Source organism: Phasianus colchicus, chromosome 1 (genome assembly GCF_987193195.1).
Source record: "Phasianus colchicus chromosome 1, bPhaCol1.hap1.1, whole genome shotgun sequence".
Lineage (NCBI taxonomy): Eukaryota > Metazoa > Chordata > Aves > Galliformes > Phasianidae > Phasianus > Phasianus colchicus.
This window is the reverse complement of record NC_143436.1, coordinates 168,329,408-168,337,127: the sequence shown is the minus strand read 5'-3', so window position 1 is coordinate 168,337,127 and position 7,720 is coordinate 168,329,408. Positions and strand designations below refer to the sequence as shown.

Genomic DNA, 7,720 nt, shown 5'->3' with positions numbered 1-7,720 from the left:
TTTTTTCCTCCTCCTCCCGCTGCTCCTCCGGGAGTCTCTCCTCCCCTGCACACCTGCCTTGCCATTTGTCGGCGGCTTTGCTAGGAGGGGAGAATTTTCCCTCGCTCCCTTGCAGCATCCCTCCCCGGCACACACACACACATACACACACATACAGGCACGGAGGCACGGCGCTGTGTGTGTGCGCGCGTCTCTGCGTGCAGCAGCGGCCGCCGCCTCTCGGCACCCCGCGCCGCCGTCCCCGCTCTCCCCACCGCCGCGGGGCGTCCTTCGCCCGCCGCAGCGCCGCCGGCCCAGGGAGGAGGAGGAGAAGAAGAAGGAGGAGAACGAGGAGGAGGAGGAGGAGGAGGAGGCGGCGGCGGCTCCGCTGCTCCGCGGCCGCGCACCGGCAGCGGTAGGTACGGAACGGGGATGGGGAGAGGAGGGCCGGGGGAGAGCCGTGTTGCCCCGACCCCGCTAGAGGCAGCCGGTACCGCTCCGTTCCGTTCCCGGAGCTGCGGGGCTGTGCGCCGCCCCCGCCCGCCGCGCCCCCGCAGCGCTGCCGGCCACCGCGCTCCCTTCTTCCCTCCCTCCTTCTCTCCTTCCCCGGAGAGTCAGAAAGTTTGCTCTCCTGGGTGCCCGGCTAGTGGTGGTGTTGGTGTTGTTGTTGTTGTTGTTCGGGGTCCGCCTGTCGTAGGGTGTTGTTTTTGTGTTGTGGTTTGTTCGTGTGGTTTTATTTATTTGATTTATTTAATTTTTCTTCTTCTTCTTCTTCTTCTTCTCCCTTCTCCGCTAGCGGGCTATTTATTTATTTATTTATTATTCGGTTTATTTATTTATTTTTAATTGCGGCTGCCGTCGCTGCAGCGGAACGGAGGACGGGAGTTCCACCGGGTAGAGAGATCCCGGGGCAGCCCCCTCCCCCTCCTCCCAGTCCATCCCCTCCATTTGCAACGGAGGCTGTGATTCTGTACGCCCTAACCCTAACTCCCCCATCCCCTCCCCATCTGGCTGCGTGGGTCCTTAGCTTCGGCTGACAGCTGGGTGGCTGTCAGGAGGTGGTCGTCCCGTCGCTCTCTTCCTCTTTCCCTCCGGTCTCTGAGAGAGTGCCCTAAAACAGTGAAGCTGTCGCAGCCGGGAGGTGACAACATCCCGCCGGGGAGGGACGGGGAGTGCCGGCAGCGGGAGCGGCAGCCGTAGGAGCTCGCTGGTGGGAGAGCCGTCCCACCCGGCTGGGAGCGGTGTCGGCTGCGGGTCGAGTCCTTTTCTTGTTCCTTGAAGCTCCTCGGAGAGGTGGCTGCCTGTTGTCTGGTATGGAAAAAGCTGCCTCGCGTTGTGCTCTTTAATTTTAAATGTGGTTTTTGGAAGGCTGGTGCTGGGGAAGAAGGCTGCGGTCCCGGTAAATTCAGGGCAAGGAAGCAAGTCCATCCTTCCCATGGACTGTGGATTTGCCTTGTTATTACTTTCTTCCATCCCTCACTGGAAGTTCTGCTGTAACACGTCAAAAGCTTTGATGCCTTTTGCAGTACACCACCTTCACTGTTATTTTTCTTTTTCCCATGGAATTTAGAAGAGAATGATAAAATTCATAGACGTTAATAAATAAGTTGAAAGGACTTTGAAATAGTGCATGTTGTGCACGGTGCAACATTTTAGATATGCACGCAGGAGTATTAAGTGCTCTGCAGCTCTTATGTCAAACCTTTTCCTGTAATGCATTGTACAGAAGCCCCTTCATCCCTTTAAGTATGACTGTTGTGGTTTTGGTGGTAAGGTCCCATCTCGTGCTACTAAGGTACCTTTCTAGGCACCCACATTGGTTTGGTCCTAGAAATGCTTCATTCCCTTGCTTCACAAAGATGTCTTACTGTAATTATATATACAAGTGTGTGTGAAATTGGTGATCGTGGCTTTCAGTTCTAGATCTTTTCTCCTGACGCTCTTATTTATTTATTGGTGTTAGAGCCAAACAAAGTGTGGGGGCTGGGGAGGGGGTTAAGAGGAGGGAAAGGAATCGGCTCAGACTCTTCGCCACGTCCACGTATATAAAAGCAATGATACAAAGAAATGAAGGCACCAGAACAGCCCCCAGCTGAATTCTGGACACGATGCCTCCCTCCCTCCCCTGTGTGTGCTTGGTGGCACCGGGCGTTCTGCAGTGTGTGGTATTTACAGAACTTGCAGCCTACTGTAGCTCTGGAGTAGTAAGGGAATGCTTTGTGTCCTCAGAAGCCAGAGTCTGTGGCAAGTCCACAGAACTATAGGTACAGTCAGGGAGCGCTGATGCACGTGGGAGAGTGTATGTATATAAATACAACTGGGCTGCTAGAGTTCATTTCTCCTCAGGATAGTTTGTCTTCCTTGGTCTGGAATATTTACCTTAAATTTTGAAGTGTTTTTATTGTTCATATCTCAGTGTGTGTGTGTGTGTGTGTGTGTGTGTTTTAATACCGGTCTTAATCTCTGTCCTATGTAAAATAAACCCGTAATAGCTTTAGAAGACACTATTGCCAGGCAAAGCAGGCAATAGATCATGAAATCAGACAATAGTATTTTGTTTCCTAGCAACCCCCTACTGTGAACAGAAAACAAAACGGTGGTGGATGCTTCCACATCACGAGAGCTGGATGTCGGCACCCTGAAGTCGGCACAGAGCTACCAGCCACGCCATCAGATTTGTCCCATTTGTTTCAGCTGCTTTGCTAACATCCCCCTTTTGTGAGAAGGGAACTTGCCAGTGTACATGCAGTTACATGGTTAAAATGCCACTCTGCTTTCTTTGCTTGGTAGCTGTGTCTGTTAGAGTGAGGAGGGCTCAAAATAACTGATATCTGTGGAGTTTTTTTTCTGCCAATACGAGTGATTTGAAATACCCTTATTATTGCTGGAGTATTTCTAAATCCATGCGATTACAGATCCTTGAAAATCAGTTTTATCCTTTGCTGTGCCCGGTATGCAGTGTCTTGGACTTTGTCTGGTTAATTGTCTTTTAGCTTTGTGTTTTAAAACCGCACTTGTTAGAATGGATTAAAATCAAATTCTTTGCCACCCACGGGAATGGGAAGTAAAATCCCAAGTGCTGCTCTTGCCACTTCTACGCTCTTGGCACCCAGTTCACCCCTTAAAAGAGCTGGAGCTATCACAGTGCAGCAGGAATGGGTTCTAAGCCGCGATCTTTCTTAAAGTGCTTTTGATAATGCGGTAATTCCCTTGGTTAGTCTCTGAGCGCTGAAATGGAATCTCGACCCTGGACCAATCTCAGATGCACTTTGTGCACTGCCATCTATCCGAGAAAATCCATTAGTGCAGGCGGTGGATGTAACCCTGTGTCTGTACTTACTGCCTATCAGGTTTTGGCTTTCCAGCAGGTGTTAGTGCTGGGGAAGCTGCTGGAGAGACCCAACTGCAGCACGGAGAGGAGGTGGGCAAATGTACAGCAGTGCAGGGGAGTACTTGCACCTTCACCTCCTGTACTTCCTTTATAGCAGGGGGGTTGGAGCTAGATGATCTTGAAGGTCCCTTCCAAACCCAAACCGTGATTCTATAGTGATTCTATATTCTAAGTGGCTGCAAGCTGTCGGCAGAATTTTACCTACAAGTCTTAGGTATCAGGTAGAATGAACACAGTGGTGGTTTTCCTGTTGGCTGCACCCCTGAATTCCTGACAGCAAAGGTATCATTTCCATCTCGGAAACCCAAAAATTGTGAGAAATATTTGCTGTAGGGGAAACAGCAAACATAGTCGTGTATGCAAAAGCAAACAATTAGTGTTTGTCCTAGGTGAGCTGTGTTCTCTGAGTGATTTTTGGAGCTCACAGTGTTATTTAAGAGATCCAGTAGGTATGATTACTCATATGGCCTGTAGAGTTTTTTTTTTTTTTTTCTGGTGTGTAACATGTACTCAGGTATGAAAGTGTCACAACAAACAGACTAGGTGACCTTTAAGTGTCTCTTCCGATTGAAACAGCTCAATGATTCTTTGAAATACTACTTCAATAAAAAAAACAGGAGTTGAAATGCAATGGTCAGAGAATACTCTAATCCTGATAAATATCAATGAGCAGCTACTTTCTTATAGATGTTTGGAATCAACATTTTTTTAGTGCCATAGCATGCATTGACAGTTTAGTAGTGAGCACATTAGTTGAATTTTAGAAGGTTTTACGGTTGGGAAGGAAGTAGACATTTTTCCAATTTTTCCATGCTATTTCTTTCTCTTGTGGCACTCCTCCCAAACCTAGAATCTCAGTTAGGTACTCTGCAGGTTGAACTTGGTACACTGCCTCACTGCAATCCCATGTAGCTTCCACCTGTATTTACCAGGCAGCAGAATGGTGGAAGGCAAAGAAAACAAGTACAAACAAACAGAGCAAAACAAAACAAAAATGGAGAGAGAGAGTTTGTGAAGTAGGCTGCATATAAACAATGGAAGACATTTGGAAGTGATTTTATATGCTCTATGTGAAATTCCTGTTATGCCAACTGCATTTCTTGGTAGTGATAAGTGTAAAATTTGACATCTGCTGTCAAGTGGGTTGGGAACTGGTGGAAGCAGTCAACCCGTAACTGAAACCAAGGGGTAGTGCTTTTGTGCCTTCTTGCCACTTATCCCTCCTAAATTCTTCTTGGAACAATGAGTTAAGTCAATTTTGTTTAGATGCTTTGGGTAGAAATGAATTACGAAATTGACAGTTTTGTTTTCTCCACTTAACTATGCAATGATGGCAGCAGCTAATGAGCTAGCAGGGAACATGCTGCTCATCTTACTGAGATGCACGTACTGTAGTCCTTTCAATTTTATTATTTTTTACAGGGCTGTTATTTATTTATTTATTTATTTATTTATTTATTTATTTTTTAGAGGGTACCACAGCAACAAGAACATACAGTTACTGACTGCATGTTTAAATCATATAGGCTTAATGACTGTCGTACTGTTGGATATTTACCAAAGTATTTATTTGGAAATAAAGGAGCAAAAACATTATATCATTTTTGGTCTCTATTGAAGCTTCATTTTTACAATCTGGTAACGTGAAAGCAGTAAGCTGTCAATTCTTGCCAGATATGGAAAATATATAATCCATGTGATTACAGAAACTGAGGATTTGGTTCAGCAAAACATTGACTTGCTTGCCTTATTTATTCATTTTTTTTTTTTTCCCTCAGCATATTCTTAAGCTCATCTCTGCTTGCTGAGATCAATTGGATGTAAGCATGTGGTTAAAGTTAGGCATGTAATTAAATGCTTTGTTGAGTAGGGGCCTCAAACAAAACCTATAACCTTTGGAACTGATGTCTTTGTTATAGAGTAAACAGAACTTGTGTAGAATTGTTACCGGATAGCAGAGCAAAGGGAACAAAATCTGGGAAAAGGCAAGTTCATGAGGCAGGAGGTTTCAGATTAGGAATTTACTGATGGATAACAGCATTGCTGGAAGTAATCTAAAATTAAGACCCAGCAGGAAGTAATAATACATGGTTTTGCAGCATGATTAAGGAACAGCACAGTTTATGGTTGAACTGACTACTGAAAGGAGTCCTTTCTGCACTGATCTTCAATGAACACATCTGAAAACCCAGTATCATATCAACAGAAATTTATTGACAAATTCAGTGGATCTCAAAGAAGAGCAACAAAATGCTCAGGTGTCTGGAGAAACCAGCTGGATGTGAAATATTCAGAAACAGTTATATATTTAGCCTGGCACTCAATATAGAGGTTGGTAAGTGACACTGACTGTAATACACTTGAAAAATTTCAAAGAAATCTAGTTTTTCAGTACATTACCTTAGATAATAGAATCATAGAATGATTTGGCCATCTAACCCCACCTCCCTGCAGTGGGCAAGGACATCTTCCACTAGATTAGGTTGCTCAAAGTCTCATCCAACCCAGCTGTGAATACTTTCAGTGACAGAGCATCTACAGCTTCTCTGGGAAGTGTGTTCCAGTGTCTCACCAACCTCTTCGTACAGTAAAGGAAGTAAAAGCTTAAGATGAATTTTGGGCAAAAACTTCACAATAAGAAAATGTATTAGAGTCTATATTAGACCAGGTGTTGTGAGAGTACCTCCTTCAGATGTTTGCAGTTAGAGTTTTAAAGGCAAGTCATTTTTGTAAGTGACTAACAAACGTGCTAGAGGAAGCAATTCTGCATTTTGAAGATATTGGAGTGCAAGATCTAACAGTACTTTTTCATGTCTCTGTTTTGCTCTAGTTTGAGATAAAGGTTACGACAGAAACTAGATCAGATCTTGGACCAGCCATCCTTGACTTAATTTTTTTTTCATTCTGGAATGTTTCCTTTGGCAAGGCAATTTTCAGTGTCAAGACAGTTGGGTTTTATGTGATTATAAATAAAGGACTCAAAACAGGGTCATCATATGGGCTCATGTTGAGCTGATGTTGGGACGATGGATATTCAACAATCAGCTAGAAGATTTTCTAGTAAATGACCGTTTTTAAAGTTCTGTTTTTTTCTTCTTCCCCCCCCCCCCCCCCCCTTTGAAAACAATGGGCATCCCAGGGAGGTGTATAGAGCACATAAGTGACAGCTTCTGCAGAATTTTATTTGATAATGTAATGAATCTTACTGCCATCAGGTAATGATGAAGAAGTACTGTCCGCTAATCATCTCTTTGTGTCTTTCTCCCACTGCTCCCCTGCCTCTATCCCCATCATGCTCTCTCATCATGGTGCTTCCTGGTGATCTGGATGGTCTGTGTGTGGTGTAAGTCCAGGTGACTTTTTCCAAAAGCTGTACAAATTGCAGAGGAGAAGGTAAATTTCCTTCTGCCACGTTTTTGGATACCTGATAGCTGATTGATTAACCAAGGCCTATTTTCATAATCAGAAGTTAAAACCAGGTGATTTGGAGTAAGCCTTCCATGTTTGATAATGACTAAATCAGCAATTTTGTATTAATACCATACTCAAATGGTATGGGCTACAGCTGGTTAGTGAGACTGATCTTTGGTTTAAACAACTTATGTGGAGGGAAGGGATGTGCTGAGTGTGTAGAAACCAGGCGTAAGTTTTCCCTAGATTTCCTGTGTATGGGGAAAAATGCTCTGTAGACAGTGCACTCCCAATATGCCACATGTTATTGCTTAAAAACCCTTTGACATGTAAGGCAGTTTCAGCCCTTTCTGGACTTTGTATCTGAGGGCTTGGATGGTGGTGATGGAGGTCTGAGAAGAGGTTGACTGAAACTGGAGAGAGATTCAATTGGGCAGAAAGAAAGGATTCGCACTTCAGTTGTTGCCAATGCATTGTTGATGCTGGACGGGCAGTTTCTGATGGATGGGATCTTCTGATGGATGGAATCTACTTTATGGTAGACTAATAGAACTCATGCAGTCAAGTGGATAAAACTAGGTAGTTGAAGATGGTGGAACTGGATAGATTGACTACTTAGTATTACGTGTGCATGTTAATAATGCTCTTCCTTGGAAATGTGTCTAAGATGAAACTTGTTGGATGGAATCCTTTAGGATGAAATATGCTGCATAAGTGCGACACTAGTATTCTGCCTGTTTATTTTGCACAAAAAACCTAGGTCAGCAACTGCCTTTTTCCTTCCTTTTCCTTCCTTTTCCTTCCTTTTCCTTCCTTTTCCTTCCTTTTTCCTTCCTTTTTCCTTCCTTTTTCCTTCCTTTTTCCTTCCTTTTTCCTTCCTTTTTCCTTCCTTTTTCCTTCCTTTTTCCTTCCTTTTTCCTTCCTTTTTCCTTCCTTTTT

At 44.4% G+C, this 7,720-nt stretch overlaps 1 protein-coding gene across 9 annotated transcripts in view; it reads left to right on the top strand.

Moving 5' to 3' along the window:
• ENOX1 (ecto-NOX disulfide-thiol exchanger 1) overlaps positions 1-7,720 on the top strand; it is a 363,111-nt gene continuing 355,391 nt past the window's right edge. For 5 of the 9 annotated variants that reach the window (XM_031615825.2, XM_031615822.2, XM_090131437.1 and 2 more), the window contains exon 1: positions 3-394. The gene's annotated coding sequence lies outside the window, so the exon portion shown is untranslated. Of the gene's footprint in view, positions 399-458; positions 1,291-7,720 lie in introns of those variants that run through there. The other 4 variants (XM_090131434.1, XM_090131441.1, XM_090131472.1 and 1 more) reach the window with 3 other exon arrangements.